The following is a 26,773-nucleotide window of genomic DNA, read 5'->3' as shown; positions in this document are numbered from 1 at the left end:
GCAGCCCATAAAGGCACTGGTTCAAGTCCAAGATGTTTTACTGTTAACCCAGCTCTCTGCCATTGGCCCGAAAAGGACAGCGGAAGATGGCCAAAGTGCCTGAGTCCCTGCACCCAGATGTAAAAAAGATCTCCTGCCTTCTGGCTTTGGTCCAGTAAAGCCCAACTTTTGCAGGCATTTAGATAATAAGCCAGTGGATGAAAGACCCCTTTCCGTTTTTCTCCCTTCTTTATCTATCTCCTCTCTGTAATTCTGATTTTCAAACAAATGAAACACAAATTAAAAGGAAAAAGTGGAAAGCAAATGACAACAAAGCAAATTGCAGAAGCTCCGAGAGCTAGAAAGCATCAAGCAAGGGGCAACACATGTTCTCCAAGTGCAGGCGCACACGAATTGTTCCTAGAGGCTGCAGCTTCTCAAATTTGTAAGTAAATGCAAAGTTAACTCTAGGGACATGAAAGTTCAACTGGTTAAGAATGTCTGCAATCAGAGAAAGATAATCACCTGCAACAAAAGTACAACAGAATGCTGAATACAAACACGTTTGATACATGATGTCAATTCAGAGTTTGTGGGGGGAAGAAGTGCATTGGGAAAAAATGCATGCATTTAAAAAATTTTACACTTATTTTTTATTTTATTCTGTAGACTTTCAGACAAACATTTCATTAACTTAATATACATATATATATATATGTATATATATATTTGCAATGATTTTGGAAGGGAGAAGAAACAGAATCTTAAATCTGCTGGTTCACTCCCAAAATGGCTGTCTCTGCCAGGTCAAAGGCAGGATCCTGGAACTTCTACTAGATCTCTCATATGGGATCAGAAGCCCAAATAGGTGGGTCATCTTTCTCTGCTTGATCAGGTGGATTAGCAGAGATTTATATCACAAGTTGAGTAGTCAGGCTTTAAACCTGCACCCCTATGGGACGCCAGTATAATAGGCAAAAGGCCTAGTTTGGTATAGCACTGCACTGAATCCCTTCTAGGTCCTCTTTGAAGTGTCCTCATCAACTTTCCAGGACCCTGTGGTACATCCTGAAAAAGTATCCGAAAGGTCCTTTCAAATGAATGTAAGATTCCAGAGAGAAGGTAGAGGACTAGTTCTGTCAACACAGGTATGTGGAGCGAGTCTGCCGCATATATTTTAGACTGCCAAATAAGTGGGAAGGTTTTTTTTTTTTTTTGAGTTTTAATGGGAAAAGGTGGTACTAATATTACATTACAATGTGTATTTTGAGTTCTGGAAGAAATACTAGGTGACAATGAGCTGGAGACTCCATTAGTATTTTTAATATTGCTTTATTCTGGAAGGCCTACAGCTGATATCCATTAGGATCGATTTATTTAATCAAAGGATGCTGTCTTCATTTATAGTTATTAGACTATCTTTCAATATGCTTTCTGAGCCGAACTATTTCCCTGTTTGCAGGCAACTGTGAGACTGCACACTGCTGTAGCTGAATACATCATGCAAAGCACACTGCTCTGTGCACTAGGCAACTGAGAGGATTTTGTTCATCGATGTTATGCTACACTGGTCCTTAGATTGGGGAGAGAGCCTAAAGAAAAGTCCTTTATGCAAATAAATGCAAGAATTCAAATGCTAAATCACTTAAAGTAGATGGCACTGCCTATTGAGTTTCCAATGTGAATCTCTAATCATTCTCTAATGAGGGGTCACCACTCAAAGTCATTTTTAGAAACACTCAGCACAAAGAAATTGCTTGTTTATCCCAGGAATTGTACTAATGCTTCAATTTTATATCCATCCATTAGTGATAGTGAATGTAAATGAAAACCAAACATACACCGAGCACAAAGCCATTGAAATTATGCTCCTGATTAAGGGACAAGCTGGGAAATGCCTTGCTGGTTTTGAATGCCTCACTCAGAACAAGAGTTTCTGTCTTGTGATATCAGTCTATAGGTAGAAGCTACAGAGAGTTAAAAGGGACATTAACTCTGCTTCAAAACACTTAATGAAATAATTTTGGTTTATAAAAAAATTGCAATATCTCAATACAGTTTGTATGTATTTTCTCTCTAAAATACCCATGCAGATGGCCACATAAACAGATTAACTATATATTGCTCTCAATTTCTTCAGTCTCCTTTCCAACGTTCTTGATATGACTTCAAATAACAGCAACTTTTTGGTTCTTTTTCTAAAGAGTGGAGAAAATAATTGAACCTGCTGCAGGGTGTTACAAGTAAAATGAAAGAGTGCTTTTAAGTTCTTACCAAGATGCTCAGCTCCTAATTTGTTCGAAAAACGCTAATTCTAATTATGCTTCCATAAAGGTTAAATGCAATTTCATCTGAAATGTCTATATATTCATCCAACCTTTTAATGAATTCATGAATTTTATCTTTACAACACTATATACTGCTAACCTTCCATAAGCAATATGACTGTTTACTCAGTTAACACTCATATGTAGCTTTCTCGGTGAAATCAATGACACACCAGAAATCCAATTTGACCAGGAATTGATGTGACTCATGATAAGAATCAAAACATCCTGTGAAGATGTGGAAATGGGAATTAAGTCAACGGAATATGATCTCACTGTTCACAATCAGCATTTGCATGCAGGGAAGGGAACAAACATCTGTTATTAAAGGTCAGAAGAAAATTTAGGCACAAGTAACATTATATAACAAAAAGTTAATATATTTGATCACGTATGCTGTAATAAACACAAAGATTTAATATATCCAATGAATAAAAGGATTGAAAGTCAAAATTCTGTATAATCACACAGGAAGAAAATTGTTGATGCTAATTGGAAAAATAAGTAATGGAAGGCACGGGGGAGGGCATTCCAAGATAATACACTCAGGATAATCAGTAGATTGTCTTAGCCAAAGAAGAGAGTGACGACCTACAAAATGCAACAGAATAAATTAGCCTGAATATAGAACTGAAGAGATGGAAATTGAAAGTAAGGAGAGGTTAAAAGACCAAGAAACCAAAATGAGATGCTCTCACACAGAGTAAATTGGAGTTTCAGAAATATAATAGGGAGACAGAGAAACAGTACATGACAAGTTTTTCTCATAAATGAAGAAAGAAAATGATGTTCACACCTCGGAGTCACACAGAAAAAGAAATACAAATACGAACAAATGTACATAAAGAGCATTGTGTGATAGATTCCAGAATGTCAAGGTAAAATTGAAAAATTTCCAAGTGAGAGGGAAATGATTATGCATTTTATAATCATGACAATGAGTGAGAAGCAGAGAATAATATATTCAAGATGCTAAAAGAAGGCCATGTCAATTTACCTGTTGTGAGTTCATACTTTCATTGCAAGCATGCAGAAAATACGAACTCTTAGAGAGATACTCAATAAATGCATTTTAAAAATATGTTTTCTATTTGTTTGAAAAGCAAAGAGACAGAAAGACAGGGAGAGACAGAGAGATCTTCGATCTTCTGGTTCACTTTCCCAGTGGTCACATACACGGGGCTGGGCCAGGCTGAAACCAGGAGCCAGGAAATATACTAACACACCAGAAACTGTCACAGATCTTAGTAACTGAGTAATCTTCTACTGCCTTCTCGTTAGCAAAGATCTGAATCAGAAGCAGAACAGGCAGAGGTTGAATATAAGCCCTAATATGTGATTCAGGAATTTACAGGCTTTGGCTAGGCTTGGTGCTGTGCAAGTCGGCCCCCAATACAACCATCTCTAAATATGTACTTGAAGAAAAATAAAATGATCCTGCAAGAAGAATCTGAGAAGTAGAAATGAAGAAGGAACAAAATGTGATTAAATGATTGGCAGAACCGAAATAAACACTGGTGATATTAAACAGCAGTAACATTTAAGGTTCACCAAGAAAGATGGCCTAAAGAACTAAACAGCAAGTCATCTAAGATAGCAAGACCATGGCAAGAAGTCACATTTCAAATCTTGTTGGGTTTGGCAAACATACAATACGGTTATTTTACGTTTAGGATTTTAGTATATGATCCAGAGCTGTGCATTAGCTAGTAAAACCAACACCTGCAGCTCTGACATCCCATTTAGGCTCCAGTTCTAGCTCCAGATGCTTCACTTCCGGTTAAGCTCCCTGCAAATGCACCTGGGAAAGCAGTGGAGAAAGGCTCACGTGCCTAGGACCCTGAAACCACCTGGGAGACCCAGAAGAAGCTCCTGGACCCTGGCTTTGGACTGACCCAGCTGTAGCAGTTGCAGCCATTTGGGGAGTAAACCAGCAGAGGAAAGATCTTTCTCTCTCTCATTCTCTATAATTCTGCCAAAAGAAAAAAAAAAGTTAACATAAATCTTAAAAAAAAAAAAAGATTTTTACATGTCTTTTTAATTTAACACAACCTTGGGAATTTATACACACAATCCAGGTTATTGGTGGGAGTAAATTAAAATTAAAAGTAGTAAAGTTGATTTTTTTTTTAAGAGATCCTGGTTTGTGGGTAGGGCTAGAGGATCTTTGTCCTAGAAGTCGAAATTCTGGTTGTAATGTTTACATGCATTTCAGTGTCTGGGTTCAAGTTATGGCTCTGCTCCCAATTTGAGTTGATTGAAAATGTGTACCCTTAGAGGCGGTAGGTGACAGCTGATGTGCTAACATATGACTGAGAAATCTGTATTAAGTTCTCGACCATTGATTTCAGCCTGGGGCATCCTCTGCTGTTACTGCTATTTGGTGAGGAAGCCAGTGAGTTCAAAATGCCTTTATCTTTCTCAGTGTTAGTTTCAGAAAAGCACACAACAGCAACTTGTGATTTTCTGACGAGTATTTGCTTCTTTTTATTTATTCCAAAAGACAAGGAGGAAGTGGAGGAAAAGGAAGACACAGCATGAGATCAAGTTCAGCTACACACTGAGTCATTTCCCAAATTCCCAAAGCAGCCTGAGTGAGCCAGGTTGCCTAGAACTCCAGCTAGATTTCCCAGGTGATAACAGAAATTCAAACATTTGAGAAATTGTTTGCTGCCGCTCATGGTATGCATTAGCAGAAAATAAAATTGGAAGTAGGTTGGGCAATGAGTGGTAGCAGTCATTCTGAAATGGGTTATAATTGTCCCAATGGGCAACTTCAATTCTGCACCACATGCCTGCTCCTCGCCCATGATATTTTCATGGATGCATAAACTGTGACATAACATCCACAGTCAGCCTAAGTAAATATCCACTGTTTTATCTAGTTATTTTTTGTGTATGTGGTGAGGACACATATGATTTATTCAAACTTGGTTTTAAATATATAACACATTTTTAAATACTTATTTATTTTTATTAGAAAGACAGATTTCCAGAGAGAAGGAGGGACAGAGAAAGATTTTCTGACTGCTGATTCACTTGCCAAATGCCTTGGCTGATCTGATTCTAAGCTAGGAGCCAGAGGCTTCTTCCAGGTCTCCCACACAGGTGCAAGGTCCCAAGGCTTTGGGCTATCCATCCTCAACTGCTTTCCCAGGCCACAAGCAGGGAGCTGGATGGAAAGTGGAGCAGCTAGGACAGGAGCTGATACCCATAGAGTGTCTGGGCACATGTAAGGTGAGGATTTAGCCAGTGAAGCATCATGTCATTTTTGTAATACATTATTCAGCATTAATAATGTAGTTAGACGTTTGAAATTTCAGCATCTAAATCATTAGACATGTGTAGAAACTTCAACATCTAATTATCACAAATGTGTAGTCCTTTTAAAGAGTTATTAACTCTTATTTGAAATGCAGGTTTTACAGAGAGTAGGAGAGGCAGAGAGAAAAGGAAAGACTGAAAAAAGGTCATTAATCTTGTTCCCTTGCCAAATGATCACAAACGGCCAGAGCTGAGCTGATCCAGAGCCAGGAACTCCTCTAGATATCTTGCTTGGGTGCAGTGGCCCAAGGGTGTGAGTCATCCTCTGCTGCTCTCCCAGCCCATAAGCAGGGAGCTGTATCAGAAGTGAAGCAGCCTAAACACAATGGCTCCCATGTGGGATGGGACAATATAGGCGACAGATTAGCACACATCACCATCACACAGACACATTTGCAAAGCTTTCTATGATGTTTCTGTGAGTTTGACTTTTTATAATTCTTTGAGTAAGTGCGATTTTGCAGACTCCTTTTTTTCCATTTTGTTTATTTCACCTAACATAAAGTTTTCATGCTCAATGTGTCATGTGGCAGAATTCCCTTCATTTTTGAGGAGGAATGAAGTACTTACCTGGATGTGTGCACAGGTACACATATCATGTTTTCTTTATTCATGTCGGCAAGCATCTAGCTTCTATTTCTTGGCTATTGTGAGTAAAGGGGCAAGCAGCATGGATGCAAAGCTATTTCTTCAGAGTAATTTTGTCTTCTTTGTGTTTGTGATCATTCCTTCCTTAACAGCAGGATACACCCTGGTAAAAGTGTCATCTTGCAATTTCATCATTGTGTGAATATAACAAACTATCATTGACACAAACCCAGATGGTATAAACTATTGAACTTAGGCTCAATTCCATTTTATTTCTGTAACAGTAAATTAACTGTAGGTTACTGTGATTTTACCTATGAACTTTTAAATGTTTTGGTTAAGAACTAAGACCTAAACACAATTAGCTAAGGCCTACACAAGGTCAGGATCATCAATATCATTGTATTCCACCCTCACATCTTTTTCCCTTGAAAGCTCTTCAGGGATAAGAAAATGTATGGAATTGGCATCCTCTATGGTAATAATGCCTTTTTCTGGAATATCTCCTTGAATAAATTTTCTGGGAATGCTAACTTACTTTTTAATGTAAGAAGATGTTGAATATCCTAAGGTAAAAATAAAATACTCAACATGTGATTTTTTTTTTACCAGGCATGGTAGTTTAGCAGCTAAAGTCCTCGCCTTGAACACACTGGGATCCTTATTAACACCAGTTCTAATCACAGCAGCCCTGTTTCCCATCCAGCTCCTTGCTTGTAGCCTGGGAAAGCAGTGGAGGATGGCCCAAGGCCTTGAGACTCAGCACCTGCATGGGGGACCTGGAAAAGTCTGGCTCTTGGCTTCGGATCAGCATAGTACCAGCCGTTACTGCAGCTTAGGGAGTGAATCATTAAATAGATTTTCCTCTTTGTCTCTCCTCCTCTCCGGGCATTTGACCTTTCAATAAAAAATAAAATAAATATTTTCTTAAAAATCATAGAAACTGGGCACTATAAAGAAATATATAGAGAGAGTTAAGAAAAAAATGCATCAAAACATTCATCTTTTTGTGAACTTTTGGAAGTAGTCCTGTATATTAGATGCATATGCTGGTAAATAAAGTCAGTAGTTAACATAGTTAAGTTACACATACTGGGTTTTTTAACAGATTTTTTTTTGTGCTTTCACACAACTGGTGGCTCACAGTGTTTATATCAGCATCACACAGACACATGAGAAGTGTGTTTCACTGCATTGGTATGAAGCAATAAAAAAAATAGGAGTCATAATGCACAGACCATGCGCATGCACTGTTCTCAGGAGTCCTCCCCAGCTTTGCAGAGGACAAAGGGGATCAGAATGAGACCAAAGTGCAACAAAGTGTAAGCTTCTTGTTCTTGTGCAAAAGCATAATGTGAATTACCCACACTTGCTGGACTGACAGCATAGCATTCCAGCTCCTTGAGATGTCTACATTCAACTCCTCATCATTCATTTCACAGTGCCAGTGCCTGTGCTGATCTTTTTACAAATGGAGAGGGGGGCACCTGTCAGTTAAAAAAAAAAACATGCAAATAGTGTGTGAGAAGGCAGCTAGTTTTGCTAAGAATAAGCAGAGCAGTATGAGAACAGTAGAGGAGAGAGGTTGTTATTTGCACTGAGGGCACAGAGTCCAGTGATATGAAGGAGCAATCAATGAGAGTCAGGTGTCTGCTTCCTGTGTTTAGGAGTTACCCACATAGACAAGCAAGAGTGTGGAACAAGTCACCTTTAAGGCAACCACACAGGAATTAAAAAAAGAGCTCTGAGGATACATGGTTTGTGTTTTCCTCTATTAATAGGTTAGATTGATGCATCTGAACAAGCAAAAGTGGCACAAATATTCCCAATAAGAACCAGAAAAACATGGTCTGGCAGCAGGTGTAGATCCAATCTCCAAAATATGGAGGGAATGGAAGTGGTATTATGTTAGTTTTCTGTCACTGCCTATTACATTACAATATGGTGGTTCCGGAACACTCATACTTACTGTCTCACAGTCCCCCTTGATAAGGATTCTTGACACAGGTTGATTAGCTGATTCCATTTCAGGGTTTCTGTGATCACAAGCCAGGTTGCTTAGAATATGAAGAATAATCATGACACAATCATCACCTTATTTTGAGTCTATTTAAATTGAGAAGAAAAGTGAAGAAGAGCATTGAAAAGGGAAGAGCATTGAAAAGGGAAGAGCATTGAAAAGGGTGCCAATGGCATAAGTTGGGGATGGTGGGAAACTACCTTATGCTGGTCTGTCCTACATATGTGAAGAACACTGAAGAGAGGATAGATACTATCAAGACAGAGAAAGCATTCCTGAATTTATCATTGCTAGAAATACTGATGATGAATGTAATAAGAGTATGTTCACAGATTAGGTCTATCACTCAAGAGAGAATTGATAGAAATTGTACAAAATACTGACAATACAGACCTGATGTTATTTAATCTTTGCTTTCATGAATAAAAGTTCCACAGGAACAATGTTTTAAATCAAATGCTTTAAAAATTTTTTGTCTGTTCGAAGATTTAGTTTGGTTATTTGGAAGGAAAACACAGAGAGAGAGAGAGCATGTACTTCTATTTGGACGTTGACTCTTCACAAATACTTGTGCCGCCATGGGCTTTGCAAGGCCAAAGGCAGGAACCAGAAACTCCATCCGGGTAATCAAGACATGCAGCAGGTGTCCAAGAACTTAGAAGATCTTCCACTTTTTTCACAAGTGAATAGTGAAGAGCTAGATCAGAACCAGTGCTCTAATATGGCAGGCCAGCCTGGCAGCTGGCAGCTTAACCTGACGTGTCACAATATTGCCCCCCCTAATTATAATTATTTAAAAACAACTTTATTGAGACATAATTTAAGCATAATGAAGTTATAATTATACAGATTGAAAACATTTAGCAAATTATGATGTCATGCAATCATCATGATTTTCAATTTCCGAAACTTTACATTATCCTAGAATGTTTCCATTCCACTGTCTACACTCTCCTCCAACACAAGGCAGCTGCTGCTCCATCTCTGCGGATTTGTCCTTTCCATGGAATCAGAGGGTGTATTGTCTTTGGTGTCTGGATTCCTGCACATAAGCACACTGTTTATGAGATCCATGACTGTCTCGGCTCCTAGCACCTTTGTTGTTTATAGTCCTGAGTGAAATCACACTGTTTGTTCACAGTAGCATTTACTCACCCTTTTGCATACTGGTAGACATCTTGAGTGTGCTCTGTTTGGGACTATTTTGAAGAGTGTTTAGCTTAGGTTTTTTTAAAAAAAAAACTTTCTTCCTCCTTGAACTTTTATTGTGTCCCAAATTCTCTTTCCAAATCTCTTCCCTGGGAGCCTGAATGTGCTTCCCACATCTGAGGAAGCAAAAGCTTCTAGTCCATGAATATGTCGCATCCTTTCCATCTGCCTGCTTTGGCTCAGCATGTGTGTGATCTCTAATGCTGTTTATTTTCTGCTTGGAATGTATTAACTCCTTTACATCCTATGGAAGTACATATTCATATATATATATATATACGAAAAAGAAATCCTTACTATACTGAGTCTGAGACACATTAACTTTAGAAACGAGGTTAAACTGAAGATGCCAAAATGTGGTGGACTCTGGGTCATAAGGTCATACTCCCATGGTCTCTCAAAAGCAGAATATATATATAACTGATAAAATATATACATAAATATATATACATATATAAACTGATAAATACATGTATAACTGACAAAATTATAAACATAACATGCATGTGCTATGTATGCATATATCGCATATATATGCATATATAATGTAGATGTGTATGTTTATCTATTATCTGTATAGTATCTGATTCTTAATCGTTGAATTGACAAGATTATGTTTAGAGGAATGCCAATCCATACAGACATTGAATTTAATTTTAGTTACATTTTTTAAATTTTACCTTCCATGATAAGGGGAATATGAAGTACTTGCCTTTTCTAATAAATGAAAAAAAAAGGTATCTGAGCCTAGGTATATTTGCAACTTTATTTTGTGCTTTGATTGTGTACTATTCTTAGGAGATTTTTTTTTCTTTACAAATATTTAATGGTCACGATAATTTTATTTATAAAATAAAGATAAAATACAGGGTCTTTGTATTTGGAGTGGGCCTCTGCATGTCCCTGTTAATACAGAATTTATGTGACATTTATTGATTTGGAGTTGGTGAGCCATCTTTAATATATCTGCAGGTCGCAAAGTCTAACTGATGGCAAGTATTCCAATGTTGTATCTGCATGTTTACAACTAATTGCAAATGATAACAGCTAATGAGTTCTCAGCAAATATGAATTTTTTGTTTGGTTTATTTTCACACACAAGAAAACAAATACTAAAGTGAAATCTCAAAAACAGTGATGAATCCTAACTCTTTTATTGCTATTCAAATGGTAATAATTAGATTTTTTCATACACACACCATTATGAAAATGTTTACATGAAACTTGTGTGAAATATCTTTTTAGAAACTAATTTTGATATTGAATCCAGGTTATGACTATGCATACATATGAAAATTGCATCTTTCCTTTTTAATACTTAGTTTGACTTTTAAGTGGAAAGGCAGATTTCCAGAGAGAAGAAGAGACAGAGAGAAAGATCTTCCATTCACTGGTTCTCTCCCCAAATGCTCACATGATACACAGCCACAAACCAGGAACCAGGAGCCCCTGATGGCCTCTCACATAGATGCAGGGTCCTAAGTCTTTGGGACATCCTCCACTGTTTTCCCAGGAAGCGAGCAGGTTGCTGGATAGGAAGTGGAGCAGTTAGAACATGCTCTGTTGTCCATGGGGATGCTGGTGCTTTCAGACTGAGGGTTAGCCAATTGAACCATCATGAGAAATCCAGGTTTTATATTTTAAACACTGTTTTAGCCTAACAAACTTGGCTAAAACACTCAATATTTTTGTTTGGTTCTTTGACAATTAGTATATTTCTAGAAGAGGTGGTTGGATTCCACCATTCCATTTTCCCTGAATACAAATGTTCCTGTTCTGGAGCAGACGGGAGCTGTCTCTGGTGTGGTAATCAAGACATGCAGGAATAACTGTAGTTATGTAGCATAGGATCTCTAAAAAAGCAACATACAGAATGAATTGTAAAAATGCAACCAAAGTCAGGGTTATTCATGAATTCCATGGTAGAGAGGAGAATTCATCAGCATAGTATCCAGCATCCTGATTGGTCAAGCCTGTAATGACCAGAATCATGAGACATGCTCAGTGTTGACCACACTTAGCGATGACTCCACTGAAGGGTGCTTTGTGTCACCATGACAGCCACATTTTATCTCCTGGTTACAGTCTGTTTTATGAGTTGAATTTCATTTCTCTCTTCTAAAGCAAAGAAGCCCATCTGGTAGAAATGTAATTAAAAAAAAAAAAGTAGAGTATGAGTTTATACAAACAGAGTCCACATTTAGACTTTTCCACTGATGAAGGAAACATTGGAAATGCTTGTTCAGAACACTAGCCAGTGACAGCATACTGAGCTCCATAGAAAGAGTTGCAGGTGGAACTCATCACCATCTTTAGCTTGGTGAGCACGCAGTGCATACTTTATCGTGAGTGTATACAGCCATTTACAATTTAACCTGTTGAATTTCATAAATGTGAATTGAGATACAGTAGATTTTATAAGCAATTAAATTCATTAGCTATATGTGGTTGATATGAAATGTGTCAAACTGGTTTTAAAATTTAAAAGATTACAACACTATTGTGAAATGATTGGTTTCTTAAAACTTAAAAAAATGACAGGTAAATGAATAAAAAAACCCACGTAACTTTTAATGCCTCTAAGCACAAATGCTTTTCTTATTTTGATAGATTCATTTCTAGAACTTGTTAATTTAATTATTTACATCTGTGTCTATCTGCATTACCATTTTAAGGTGATAAAATTGAGATTATAATGGACATTACTATTCTTTTGATAGAACGTATTTTAATAGCTTCTACTGATGTAAAATATACTAGATGTGAATAAAAGAACTTATTTAACTGCTTTTATGTTTTTGGATGTACAATATATATATTTCGTACTGTAACATCATTGTGTATTTTTAAATGTATTATGTCCGTGTATGGCTTATTTTCTTAAACAAAGCTTTTAATCAATATTTGAGGCTTTTATACATGTTGCATTTCCTTCCCATGTGAGATGTCACTGATCTAAGACATGGAATGTTTACATGCCACCTGCCCATATCAGACTCAATGTCTCCAAATCTATGCTAAAATGTCTCCTTCTATTTTCATCAAAATCCATTAGTGATGATCTAAAGATACAATAGCTGCTCTTGGAGAGCTCATAGAGAAAAGAAGAAAAAAGCTTTCTCCATTTATAGGGCTTGGGGTATTACCTTAATACACGCCACAATGGTGCTATTTGAAGAAATAGATAATGATCTTTTGTCTGCATATTCCCATGATACCTGGTGTGCTTTCAGCATTCAAGACCCAGAAGTAAATCTCTGAGTATAAAAGAGATGAGCAGTCCTCAGAGAGACAGTGGGAAAACTCAAATTTCTCAATATTTAGTACATTTGTGGTCAGTCTGAGGCTTTTTACATTTTTTAAGAAATCTTTGCATGGCTGCTTTGTATTGCAGACACCATGTGCAAGAGTGGTCCTAGACACTAGGGAAAGTATCCTACGATCCATGATGTCACAGAATAATACATTGCTTTGACATGCTTTGAAAAGACCCAGTACAATAGATTAGAAATCATGCTGCCAAACAGATGGAGAATCATCAGCCAGGGTGAAGCAGAGAGAGCACTTTCCAGGAAATAGAATAGGGCAGACCAAAGGCAAATGGTACACCTGGAGACTGATGGGCCAGGGAAAGAAAAAGAGAAAAGTGTGTGGTGCCGCAGTGACCAAATACCCCAGGGGCAGTCAGCTAGCAGCAATCTGAATTCCATCAGATGCCAGAGTTCCACCAGCAGCCAGATGGGAAGGGAAGTTCACTGGGAGCTCATCATATGAGTCCAGATAAAGAACTGCCCATCCTGCTGGTTTGTTTGATTGGAACAAGAGTGGAAACAGAGCAGCAGATCCCAAACTGGCAGTGTAGGAACAAGGTAGATGTCACAGCCCAGACCTCCACTATAGTTATATGGAATGCCATTTTGCGTAGAGAGGCAAACGCTGGGGACAAAACCGTGCATGCACTAAGTTGGGAGCAAACTCATCTCTGGCTTAATGTATTACACCAATGTGGCATCCTACAGGTTCCAACAAAAAATAAGTCTGGGTAGCCTCCAGACCTAATGGCCTGCAGATCCAGAACTCCAAGAGTGGTACATCAGTACAGTATGGTAAAGACTGTGAAAACAGTGAGCTGTGCAGGAGGTGAGCTAGGAGAAACTCTCAGTGAGTTTGTCCTGTGTGTTGCTTTGGTTCCACACAGAAAATAATTCTAATGTGGCATTCTTTGGGTCAAAATAGGTCCAGATGGCCCTCAGAAATAACAATCAGCAGATCCTGGCAAGATCAGTACCATCAACACCCTAATATCTATGACACCTAGTGGCTCCCTCATCTTGGGAACTGCTCAAACAGGAAGTGTGAGGAGAGATGTACAGAAAAAGGTCCAACCACAGCATGGGATCACAGGATGTGGAGAGTGGTGAGCCAGTAGAGTGATGAGATGATGGTGGATGTCTAACACAAGAGCCCAGACCTGAAACTCGCTGGAGGGTGTGGCACAAGTGACTGCAAAGAACCATTTACCAACTGCAATAAGTAAAATAGAAGTGTAGACATTGGATAATACAAGTTAGAAATCTACCCTAAGGAGAAGAATCTGCTAACTAGAATTATAATGACCAAGAGCAAAAGTTGAGAGAAAGGCACTTTGAATACTACTGAAGACACTCCTGTAAACAAGCAAGACTTTGCCAACCTCAGAGTTAACTGAGCAATACATCAAGGAAATAGGGGATAAAGAATTAAGCAAACCCATCATAAAATTTCTAATCAACAACAAGAAGCACATTCAGGAGTTCAAGGAATTTAAGAAATATGTCACACAGGAAATAGCGGCACAAAACAAAATGAAGCTGAAATATTGGAAATGAAGGACTCAACTGAGAAAATTAAAAATTCAGAGGAAAGTCTCAATGATAGAATGAATTAGGCCAATGAAAGCACTTCAGAATTGCAAGATCTTTCTTGTCATGGTGGGGAAACAATCCAAAAACTGGAAGCAGAGCTGGGTCAAGCAGGTTCCACATCCCGCCTGTGAGGGGGGTGCCGGCTTCATGAGCCCCAGGGATGGGGAATGCAGCAGAGCGTGGGCCTACCTGTGTGGTGAGTGCTGGGTTCATGAGCGCTGAGGGTTGGGGATCTGGCAGGACTCTGGTTCCCAGATCCTGGTTGTGTGGCCCCCCTGAGCTGTGGGTGCTTGTTTCTTGAGCCTCTGGAGTGGGGGATCCAGTGGGACTTGGGTTGCCTGACCCTGATCATTGGTTCTGCCCACAAGTAAGATTAGCTTAGCTGTGGATACAGACCCTGATGCACATGGAAAATAAACCAGCCTATTTGATACCATCCCAGAGGAAGGAGAGCAGAGCAAATTGGACAACTACCACTGTAGACCAAGAAAGCAGAAATCTGGGTGAATAGAAACTTAAGGTCAGCCAATGGGCATTGGGAGCACTGCATCACCCTTGGATCGGTGAATTGACAGCATTGCAGAGCTATCTAGAACCCTCGGAAAACGCACTATCGTGGGACCCTGGGTTGATTCTCCATCCCTGGGTGCTGGGACATTTGGGAAGCTGGGTGTGGCTTCCCCCTTTGTCGCACACTCTGCCCCCCCCCGCTTCCTTCGGAGAAAGGAAGAAATGGAAAATTGAGAGACAATTATTTCATCCACTTTTCCATGATCCTAGACTCTCTCCACCCTGGTGAACCCTGTAATTAACATGAACAGTATTAAATAATTAAGAAGTTATAGAAGTTTATTTAGATTTCCTTTAACAAGAGGACACAAGCTCCCTGGGAGAACATGTCATCAGAGAGCCTTTGTCTCCTTTCTGGTTGCATTTCCATCAGTGAATCACATGAACAGGACTGAAGCCACACTACATCTGATTTAGACATATTGAGAAACATGCAGAGGGATTCCAGCATGTTGGAAATGAAAAGCCTATCAAAATTTTTTTTCAGATGAAGAGAAGTGACTTCTTCAAATGCAATATTGAACAGCACTACATCAAGTTATGCTCTGTGAGACATTGTTCTATTTGAAATCTGAGATACTTAGCTTGAAAAAAATCATTGATCAAATTATGCGATTTTCTGCCTTTTTTTCCCAGAATGCAATGCATAGTGCAATTTTAAAAGATGGTAGAAGGATAAATCAATTAGGTAGGAAATACATGAGAGAAGACAGTGATTCCAAACAGCAGCAATTCATACATGGAAATATCTACAGTGGGAGGGCAACGCATGGAAAGAGGGTGAAATCAAGTGCTCCAGAGCAGAGGATTCCAAGGCTGGCAGGTTTCTAGGCAGATGGGTGAGCTGAGGCAGGAGTGAAGAGAAAGAGCCCATTCTGCAGACTTTTTAAAAGGGGAATACTTGGGGTAATAGGCAGCACCAACTTCTAGTATGTGAGCTACTATTAATCTCATCACATTTAGTAAGACAAACACTGACAAAGCCAAAAGAGAACATAAGAAAGAGCTAATTGTTGAGTCAAGGACCAAGTCATGCAGGGTGTTGTAGGTAAATGTGAGGATTTTATCACAAATTCAGTAAGAAGACATTGAAAAATGTTAAGGAGTTTCATAAAGTGACTTATGTTTTAATATGTAGGATGAACCAAGAAGTCATGAAATTATTGATAACACATCTTAAGAAAATCTAGGGTACTTGGCCTGGTTCAATGGCTTGATTATTTAATCCTCCCCTTTCAGGTGCTGGGATCCCATATGGGCTCCTGTTTTTATCCTGGCTATTCTACATCTGTGCTTGTGGCCTAGGAAAGCAGGAGAGAATGGCACAAAGCCTTAGGACACTGCATGAATATGGAAAACCCAGAAAAAGCTCCTGGCTCTTGGTTTCGGATCAGCTCAGCACTTGGCCTTGGGGCCATTTGGGGAGTGAACCAGTGGACAGAAAATCTATTTCTCTCTCTCTGTAGATCTGCCTTTCCATTAAAAATAAATAAATGTTAAATTAAAAAAAAAAGAAAGAGAGAAAGTCTAGGTTACTGATAGCAATTCAAACAACAGTGGGAACATTGCAATGCAGAGATTCAGAGGCAACTCCAAGTTATACTGCAATGACCAGGCAGACATGAATCAACAGATGACAGCCAACAAGTAGAAAGAGGAGAGGTTATTGCTTGAATGGTGCCCATGTAACCTTGCTAATGCAGATAAGGTTCGTGGGAATGCAAGATAGTTTGATTTCTGCTATTATATAAAGGAAAAGGATCAACACTTTTATTGACAGCTTTATTTTTTCTTTTTAATTTAAAAAGCAGAGTGGAAAAGAAACAGGGAAACAGAGTGAAATATTTTCTACCTGTTTGTTCATTCCATATATCTCTGTAACAGCCTGTGTAAAGGAAGGCCAAATCCGGGAACCAAGAGATCCGTCATGTCCCTGCAATCTACCTCCACTCCTCATTACAGGGACCAATGATTGAACCAACATCTGTCGCTTTCCTGGCACATCAGCAGGAAGCTAGATCAGAAATGGATAATAGCCAGGATTTGAACCAGGCAATCTAAACCAGGTTTTCAGCACTCCAAGTGCCAGCATAATTTGTCAAGTGACAATGTTTTTTTTTTTTAAAAAAATTTATTTATTTATTGGAAAGTCAGATATACAAAGAGGAGAGACAGAGAGGAAGGTCTTCCGTCTGGTGATTCACTCCCCAAGTGAGCACAACGGCCGATGCTATGCCGATCCAAAGCCAGGAGCCTCTTCCAGGTCTCCCACGCGGGTGCAGGGTCCCAAAGCTTTGGGCCGTCCTTGACTGCTTTCCCAGGCCCCAAGCAGGGAGCTGGATGGGAAGTGGAGCTGCCGGGACTAGAACAGGGATTAGAACAGATCCATGTGGGATCCCGGTATATCATTCAAGGCGAGGACTTTAGCCGCTAGGCCACGCTGCCGGACCTGAACAATGTTATTTTTTAATGAAGGATTTTGTATGTCACATTCAGGTAGTGTGGCCAGATAAGTAGCTTTGGAGATCTTGACAGACCTCAAGAATTAGAACAGAGCTTAGAAGCCAGTGACACATGAGTGACACACAAAGTCATGGGGCTGCAAGAGAGGATATGAAAAGAACCAGCATACAGATAAGAAGGGCTGTGTCTGAAATGGGCAGTGCAGACTTTCCGGTACTGTATTTATCAGGGGGACACTGCAGCATGTAATGTCTCCCCAAAGTCAAGAAAGCTAAGTTCTTCGGGGCTGAAGTAATGCATCGAGGTTTACTCAGCTGTTCCATGGGTACATGATCATGGAGAATCCTGGTTACTTGAAAAGGAGAAATCTCAACAAAACACAGAGCAATCTGCTTAAAAAGCATAGGGAGAGTCTCCAGCAGAGGGAAATGTGGACAATGACCATGGTCACATTCCTTAGATAGGTTTAACAAAGATAAACTTACACACAAATCTAGGGAGAAGTAATTATTGATTTTAGTTCTTTTTGTTGGCTCTTCTGTCTGTGGAGCAAAGAACTCTGCACCTTTCACATTTTCAATATTTGCTGTAAGGATAACTCATACAGGGCCATTTATTAAGAAAAATATCAGACACCAAGGAAAAGAGGTGATTCTCAGCCATGGTTTTAGTTCAAACATGTAGTATATTAATGCAAATTTTAGGATCTATTTCCAGATTTATGTAAGATGAACTTCTAGAAATATACCCTACATGATTATACTGCTTTAAAAAAAGGAGGGAGCATGGTTATGGAGTTGTGTTCAGAATTACAATTAACAGCATAGTCATGCTTACTGTTCAAAAATATACATAAAAGTAATGAAGACATTACAGACATGTGAGTATGAAAGTTAGCATACATGCATGCATTTTCTTAGCCTTATCCTCCAATATGGTCAGGAAGCATTAAAAGGTGTTGTAGACACAAACACACCTATATTCTACATCCCTGTATTGAAGCAATCAACTCTTCGAGAAAAGGAGAAAAGGTCATTTAGATAAACAGGAGCCTGAATGCTTTACCTTTGCGACACAAGAGGCTACAAGGGTCCAAGGGTACTGAGGCAAAATTGGTTCAGTTGCAGCCTGCAGTGCCAGCCTGCCATGCCCAAGCTGGCTCAAGTCCTGGTTGCTCTGTTTCTGCCCCAGCCCTCAGCCAATCTGCCTGGGAAAGAAGTGTAGGGTGGCCCGCAATCTTGGCACCCTGTACTCAGGAGTGAGATGTGGAGGAAGGCTTTGGGTTTTGACTTAGACCTGGACCAGCCCAGCTGATGCAGTCCTTTAGGAAGCGAACCAGCAGAGAGAAGATATCACTGTCGTCTCCCTGTGTAACACTGCTTTCCAAATAAATGTACTTAAAAAATATTTTTAGATAAAGGAATCATAAGGAAAATTAGAAATTTAATATAAGCAGTAAAATACGTGACATTATTTTGAAGAATAACCTGGAATATGAATCCATAGTGATGCAAAAACAAGTGGTAATTTAAACACGTGTGTATGCATGTACACATTTGTGGGTGTAAGGGAGAGTGATCTTCCTGGCAGAAATGTTCAAATAATGCATGTAAATGTACCTATTTTGTTAAATGGAGCTTCATTGTGCCTAGACTCAATTTCTAACAATAAAGTAAATAAAAGAGTAAATAATCACTTCAAGGTAGAGGAATTTGACAGATGTCACCTTAAACACGTGGCCAGGTTAAGTGATATAAGAAATAAGTCACATTGAAACCCTGCATTGTAAGGTATAACGAGGCTAAAAGGCTGTTCACCTCTGGGCATTCTCTACAAATTCACAGAATTCTAACAGTCTAACACTGAGGAAGCTTCGCATTAATCAAAATGGACCTTGCACATATTACTTGTCTCTTAATGATCAAAATAATCAATACCATAGAGAACAAGCAGAGGTTGGGAAATGGTGAGGATTGGATGGGACTTAGGGAGAGAGATTCTGATAAGGTGCATGCCCCCACCCCTTTTAGGGGGACCATGGAATGGCACAAGGACACTGTTGAGAAAAAAAAGTAAAATCTGGATAAATTCTAGAAATGCTAATTCTGACATGACTTCGTACCATGTCACTCTTGGGATACTAGATATAGATCGATAGGAAGTTCTCTATATTATTTTGGAAACTTTTCTCCAGATTTTAAATTATTCAAGAGTTAGAATTCAGAATAACTGAAAAAGAGAAAAACTCATGATAGAATTAGATTGTCCTTTCATAAGCAAGATGAATTAATTTAGAACAGGTTTGCCATTTTGTATGAAACAAGGTTGCATCACTGTCCCTTTTCAAATCTTAAACAAAATATGGAAATCAAGACAGTGCAGAAATGATCAATATATACAAATAGATCAATAGAATGGAGAAGAGGCTCAAATTAGAGCCACATTTTACACTGCTGTCATCAAATGGTTTTCAGCAAAATTATGAAATCAATTCTATGAAGAGAGACATATTTTAAACATAAACAAATGGAATAATTCAATATTCACAAGTAAACACAATGGTCCTCAACTGTCATATCCAGCTATATTCAAAATTAATTCAGTGCATAACAGAGACCTAAATTAAAACCAAAAATGTACAGTCTATGTAAGAAAATCTGGGAGAAAATATTTGGAGCCAGGATAGACAAATTGTATGACATTACAAAATTTAAAAATAAGTAATACTCTGATAATACTCTCAAATATTCATAAGTAAGACATAGGAAAATAAAAAAACTAAAGATAACTTTAAAATAATGATAACTTGTGAGACACAACCAACGTAATGCTTTAAATGTGTATCTTAATGCTTAACAAATAAAAAAATGTTGGTGATAAAATATTAATTTTCATCTTATTATTTCTATGGAATCTCATATCAGTTGAAGCAAAGAAATAATGGATAAAATAGCAATAAGAGATATGGAAAACAGATAAAAGACAGAAATGCCAAAGATATGAATTGACAAGATGAATAAAAACGAAGATTTGCTAAGAGTGGTGACAGAGAGTCTGTAGTAACACAAGCTGCCAATGTCAAGACATCAGTGAGAGAAGGGGAACAGTTACGATGATCAGAGATCAGAAATCCAATATAGGAATTATAAAGAAAATTATTGTGCTAAAAGTGTGACAAATTAAAACTTCAACGAGAAAAATTCTTTTTATTTATTTTTTTTAGATTTGATTTTTTGATGATGTTTACATAGTTGATCAGGTTGGGAAGCATTGAGGGCTAGGGAAACTGTTTCCAAGTTTTGTATTTCCTCTTCCTATTTCTGCGGGAAGGAATGAGATAAGAGGAGACAAACCCAGCCTCCCAACTGCCCCAAAACCCCGGAGATGCGAAATGGCCACCCAATATCAACCCAGGGTCTTGATGAGGCACATGTTTTTAGGGTTCTGCCCAGGTGGTTTACATAATTATGAAATGCTCTGGATCTTACAGTCTCTATTTGACCAGAATTTTGCTGTGATCATGTGGTTGGGGTAGCTGTCCAATTTGTTCTGTTCTCTTCCATCTGCTATGGTACTAGATGTTCTCTGCAGGCCCCGTTGGACTACCCTATCCTCCATGTACATCAGGGCCTGCAATCCATTGCTCCATCTTTTCCAGTGAGTAGGACCACTTCTTGTTGGTGGACCCACGAACCTAGGCCAGAAGACCCAGCCCATGCCAGTCCCCTCACCCTTTGGGCTCATGGACCCAGCAACCTCTGCACATGTGGGGCCCAAGGAAGTCTTTTTATTTTTTAATATTTATTTATTTTTATTGGAAAGGCAGATAAGAATGTTTTTAAATGATATCATTTCATAGGTTTTTAATGTTCAAAATGTTGTACACTCTAGTGCTATTGGTAGTTTTAATGTACGCTTTTTAAATCTCTTTCTCTTTTTTTTTAAGATTTATTTATTTATTGGAAAGTCAGATATACAGAGAGGAGAGACAGAGAGGAAGATCTTCCATCCGATGATTCACTCCCCAAGTGAGCGCAATGGCCGATGCTATGCCGATTCGAAGCCAGGATCCAGGAACTTCCTCTGGGTCTCCCACGCAGATGCAGAGTCCCAAAGCCGTGGGCCGTCTTTGACTGCTTTCCCAGGCCCCAAGCAGGGAGCTGGATGGGAAGTGGAGCTGCCGGGACTAGAACCGGCGACCACATGGGATCCTGGGCGTTCAAGGCGAGGACTTTAGCTGCTAGGCCACGCCACCGGGCCCTTGAATCTCTTTCTTGCAATGTCAATGTAACATGGTTGAATTGAGAAAATATGTATCCTTATGATTTTTTGGTTAAGATATTTAAGTCGAGAACATTTTCACTATTTGAAATAGATGTGAAAAATAAGTCAATCAGTTGTCCTTATTTAGATATTTCCATGAGACGGAAACCATTTGTGTACGCTCAAGTATTCACTGTATCATTTCTGCTCAGTAGCTGAGTCTGTGTCTCTGTGGACAATTCACAGAAATCCCCTCACTTCACAGTCAATGCATCCTGTCCCACTGGTCTCTCTAATCTCATGGTACGGGAGAGGAAACTACAGTTCAAAGACTGTAATTATTGTGAGCTCATAAAATAAAGCAAGAAATTAAGCCAAATTATTCAGAATCCCCCTGCAGCTCCCTACACTATTAGGAAATGTCCAATTAACTTAAAATAGGCTTTTACCTGATATATGTAAAGTGGGAAATCAGCTGGGAGAAATTTTAATGCAGAAGAGGAGAGAAGTAGAACTGTATGCATGTTTGATATTTATGCAAGACAACAAATTGAACAATGTGTTTGCTGGTTTTTCTAATAAGAGAAAGACATGCTCTTGGTGTTGCATTTAATTTTGAATGTACTTTGTTTCAATTCTTTTTGAGAAACATTGAATAATACTTATGGCTTTAAAAACTGTTTCTAGATAATATTCTCTTCATTTTTTGACACATAGTCACAGTGAATTGACATTAAATGATATCTGAACTTTACCTATGAAAGAAATAATATAAACAATATCTATTCTAAATGGGAGCTAGGAACTTTTTGTTGACTTCTGCAACAGACTTCAAGGGAGATTGCTATTGTTTTGAAACAATTATCTTCTTCTAAGAAAAGCTCTTCATTTTCATAAAGGGCAGTAAGGTTTGCCAACTCCAGTCACTTAAAATCTCCAATATAGTTTTGCTTTCTACATTATTGTAATATTGCAAAATAAGATACTGTTTAAAGTTTACATTTAATGATGAGTGAAATGTAGACATAATATTATAATATGTTATTTAGCTTCTCAAAATGAAAATGACTTTTAGTTCCCTGTGAAATGTGTGAAAGTTTCCTCAAAATATGAATAGCTCATATTTTTCTATATTATGTCTTATGCATTTTGACGTTGCCATCACTCTTCCACATTGACTATTACACATGACAGTCACTGGGATTGTAGAACTAATGACTAGCTGTGGCACTTCTAGTATGGAAATTGGGCATGAAGCATGGGATAGACCCAAACCTGTCTGGACACATTTTGGAGAGCAATTAGGTATAAAGCCCACCAACAGATAGGAGGCTGAGATGGTCAGCTGAAGTGTGTTAAGAAAGACACACTTACCAGTGGAAAGGGATATTGAGAAAAAGGAAAGATGTCATATTTAGAGTAGGCCAATGACTTCAGAAGTGTGCAACTGGGAAGTCTTATAGATGGATCCATTGGAACAATGATCATTTTCTGAGTTGATGCTGTGACTGTGTCCTCAAGAGGAGAGCAATTTCTGAAAGGACTTGAAGATGAAGGATTACCTTCAGATCTTTTAAAACTTACCTTGTTTGCAGCTCTGTTTATACTCCTGTGGATCTTTAGTGTTTCTTTTTTTTATTCACTGAACATTATGGTTATTGATGGATTAAGCCTGTGCTTACAGGATGATGCCAGCTTTTGAATGTGGTTCACCGTATAATTTGTATTCTCACAATTACGGTAATATAAGCAATGAATGATCACAGCATAAATCTGGATAGTAGCCCAGGTAGGTAACAAAATATAAGGGATGCATACAGTTGAGGTATTATTAGGAGGATATTTTAGTAGAATTCGGGGGGGGGGGTTATTGAGTATAGGGGTAAAAGTAAATAAAGAAATAAATATGAAATTATTTCATGGTTTGTAGGATGGGATGGTGATGGAGCAATAGATAGCTACTGGGCACATTTGGAGAAGTGAAAGGCTAACTTCCCATTTTACATATTAATTGAGGGTTTTCCAAGAGAAGTTATCTGGTCACAGTTTTCATGCAAATTCTTGCAATTCTGAAGAAACTTTGGATTACAGTTTTATATCAGTGATTGATCATTAAGTGGATAAATTTAGACAACCTAAAACCCTGAAAGTACTAGCTTAGTGAGTGAGGTGAATGTTCCCAGGGGAAAAGTAAGAAACATAAAGGAAGAAGGCTATGACTAATGTGAAAGTTCCTGGATTACATCAATGTTTAAAGGTACAAAAAGAAAACAAACAACAACAAAACCGCAAACTAATCAAGATGAACTCTTCTATTCAAAAAGCCGACTCCTTCAGTATTATATCCCCCCATTCAAAGTTAACCATGATCTGGCCTCTCCTGCTTTTACTGGAATAAAGCAAAGAGGAATGGAACTTATGGAAGGAGGAAATAGAATGAGAATGGAGAGAAAGGTTTATGTGAGAGTTGAAATACACCAGAGCCAGAGAAGGGGGAGACGTTGACTCAACTACTACTTACTTGGAAGGCAAAAGGATGCAGCTGGAAATAGAACTAGTGCTTCTGTATAGATGCCAATGCTGCAAGCTGTGATGGAAACTGCTGTCCCACAGTACTAGCCCTGATTCCTTATCTGTAAATTACCTTTACCAGATTTCTGTTATTAGCAGGGAGCTAGATCAGACTCAAATAGGTGCCCATATGGGTTGTTGGTGCTACAAGTAGAGGATTAGTTTGTTCCTTGTAAATTATTTCAACATTTTGATTGGTTCTGTGTTTTCCTTTCTTCCTGCCTTTCGTTTTTATTTTTAAGATTTTAAAAAATTTTTATTTGAAAGCAGAGTGACAGAGAGAAGCGGGGAGTAGTGAGACAAATGGCCACAATGGTATGGCTGTACCAAGAAGCCTGCATACGGGAACTCCATTGGTGTCACAAAGCTTGTTCATGTTGTGACTGAGGTGGTTTGGGTTGATGTAACTCCGCTTATTTGATGGACAGGAGTCCTTCACCCCAGGTGCTGCTGGTGTTGGTGCAGCGATCAGGCTTCTCCTGGGCCATGCATCATGCCACGGGCTCCTGCGATGCTCCACTACACTGTACAGATGATGCTTCAGAGAGATGGAGTCAGGGGTGGTCTTTACTCAGGCCCCACTGATGCTATGATTCCTTTGGAGAGAGATCACTTACCTGTTTCAGGTGGCTTCCCCACTGACATCACTGCCAGGACTGGGCACTGCTATGTATGTTCTGCAGGTAACTTACACATGCCGACTTGTGTGTTCCGTTTGTGAAGAGGACGTGGATCTCCTCTTTAATATTCAGTTCACAGACATCTAGCCAAAGATATAAGCTTTGATTATTATTTTTCTAATCTTACATCTGCTGTTATCCAGCTTCTATGCTGGGGTGTATAGAAATTAAAAACGAAACAAAAAGCAACAGAACTAAACAAAGATTCTCTTCAGATGTATTTAGTGTTGTTTCTAAGGCCTTAGGTTTTTTTGTGAGTTCAACCTTTGCTTTGTATTACACAGAGATATGCTATTAGTGTGTTTTTTCTTTTTTTTTTTTTAACATTATTTGTAGGTCCTGAGGTTTACTTAGAAAAGCGAATCTAGGTAACCAATCAAAATATGCGCAAGTAAGCAATATGGTGATCAGTTGTCTGATGTTTAACTTTATACTAATAATATGAAAAATAAATATTTTATTTTTATATACTTTAACTTCATATTAACAATATTAAAAAATGATGTGCAGACTCCTTTCTTAATTTGGTGTTTTGCTTTGAAGGCTGACTTAGTGCAACTTTTCTCACATATGAGCCAGTTTAACCCTTTTACACACTCATTTCACAATTTGAGAAACTACTAAATTGTTTTCCAAATGGCTAGAATAATTCCAGATGGAGTTACACAGCTGTAGTGAAGGACCTTGGTCACAGCTCCCAATTTGTATTGTAATTATTTATTTTCAGCATGGCACCAAAAGAAAAAAATACAGAAAAATCAGCAACATCTCAGAACCTGATTCCTTTCCGTAAGTGCAAAAGGATATTCTGAATATGTTTACATTATTTTCAAAATAAAACTTTTTTCCTCAATGGATAATATGAGGTTTATTTATAATTCTATATTATTTTAAACATTGAGTTTTTTTTTTAACTTGGATACTCTTAATAGCCATACAAATTGCTTGTATTCAAACAGTTTTAGTATAAATTAGTAAACTACACTATGTTGAGGAGTTCTATTTGGTATTTTGGTATTACTGCTACTTTGAATATTAAAGACAACAGATTTTATAAACTCAATAGTTATGGTTTCAAAAGAGAGCCACACATCCTTCACTCTCATGCTCCCCAAAACCACTCCCTCCCGACTCCCATCGTCAGCTTTTGCAAAGACATAATTTAAATCCACTCTAGATTGATAGGCTTAATTTGATACTATTATTATATAGGTAGAAATAGGAAGAAAACAGCCATGGACTAAAAATAGCAATCATATCCCAAAATAACAGTTCCATTATTGTTCACTTAACATGTTCAATATTTGCTGCCAAATATGAGATAAAACATACACTATTTATTTTTTAGACTGATTTATTTTATTGAACATAATGGTTTCCAGTCACATCCATTTTGTTGCAAGACAATATCATTTTTGTTGTTGTTGTTTGTTTTATGGTTGTTCTTGCTTTTTGTTTTATCGTTGAGTAGTGTTATCTTGTCATCTCTTGACAAGCATCTGGGTTAATTCCACATCTTAGGTGTTGTCAATTGGACTTCAATAAATATAAAAATAACTCTCATAAACTTTTTTTTCCATTTAATCTGGATAATTCTAAAATCTGGAATGTCTCATTCATACAGAAGATCTATTTGCAGAAAACCCCTACTTGGTTCCATATGATTGTACTAGTTTACATTCCTAGCAATAGTGGAATACAGTACCTTTTCCCTACACTGTTGTCAGCATTTAAGACTTCTTGTACTTTGGATGATGGACAGTCTGATTTTTATTTGCATTTTTCTGACTGCTAGTGATCCTGCACATCTTTTCTTGTATCTGCTGAGCATTCATATTTCATTCTTTGCAAATTGCCTTTTCATGTTCTTTGCTA

The 26,773-nt window shown here is 38.2% G+C and overlaps 1 protein-coding gene and 1 pseudogene across 1 annotated transcript in view; one reads left to right on the top strand and one right to left on the bottom strand.

The window, feature by feature from the left end:
* Nucleotides 1–6,244, bottom strand: part of LOC121151345 — a 52,320-nt pseudogene extending 46,076 nt beyond the window's left edge.
* The window catches only part of SNTG1 (syntrophin gamma 1), a 584,956-nt gene that overhangs the window by 174,482 nt on the left and 383,701 nt on the right, over nt 1–26,773 (top strand). The window lies entirely within an intron of this gene.

The sequence above is a fragment of the Ochotona curzoniae genome, unplaced genomic scaffold, assembly GCF_017591425.1.
Source record: "Ochotona curzoniae isolate NIBS_2020 unplaced genomic scaffold, NIBS_Ocur_1.0 contig_2318, whole genome shotgun sequence".
Taxonomy (NCBI): Eukaryota; Metazoa; Chordata; class Mammalia; order Lagomorpha; family Ochotonidae; genus Ochotona; species Ochotona curzoniae.
This window is presented reverse-complemented; position numbering and strand designations above follow the sequence as displayed.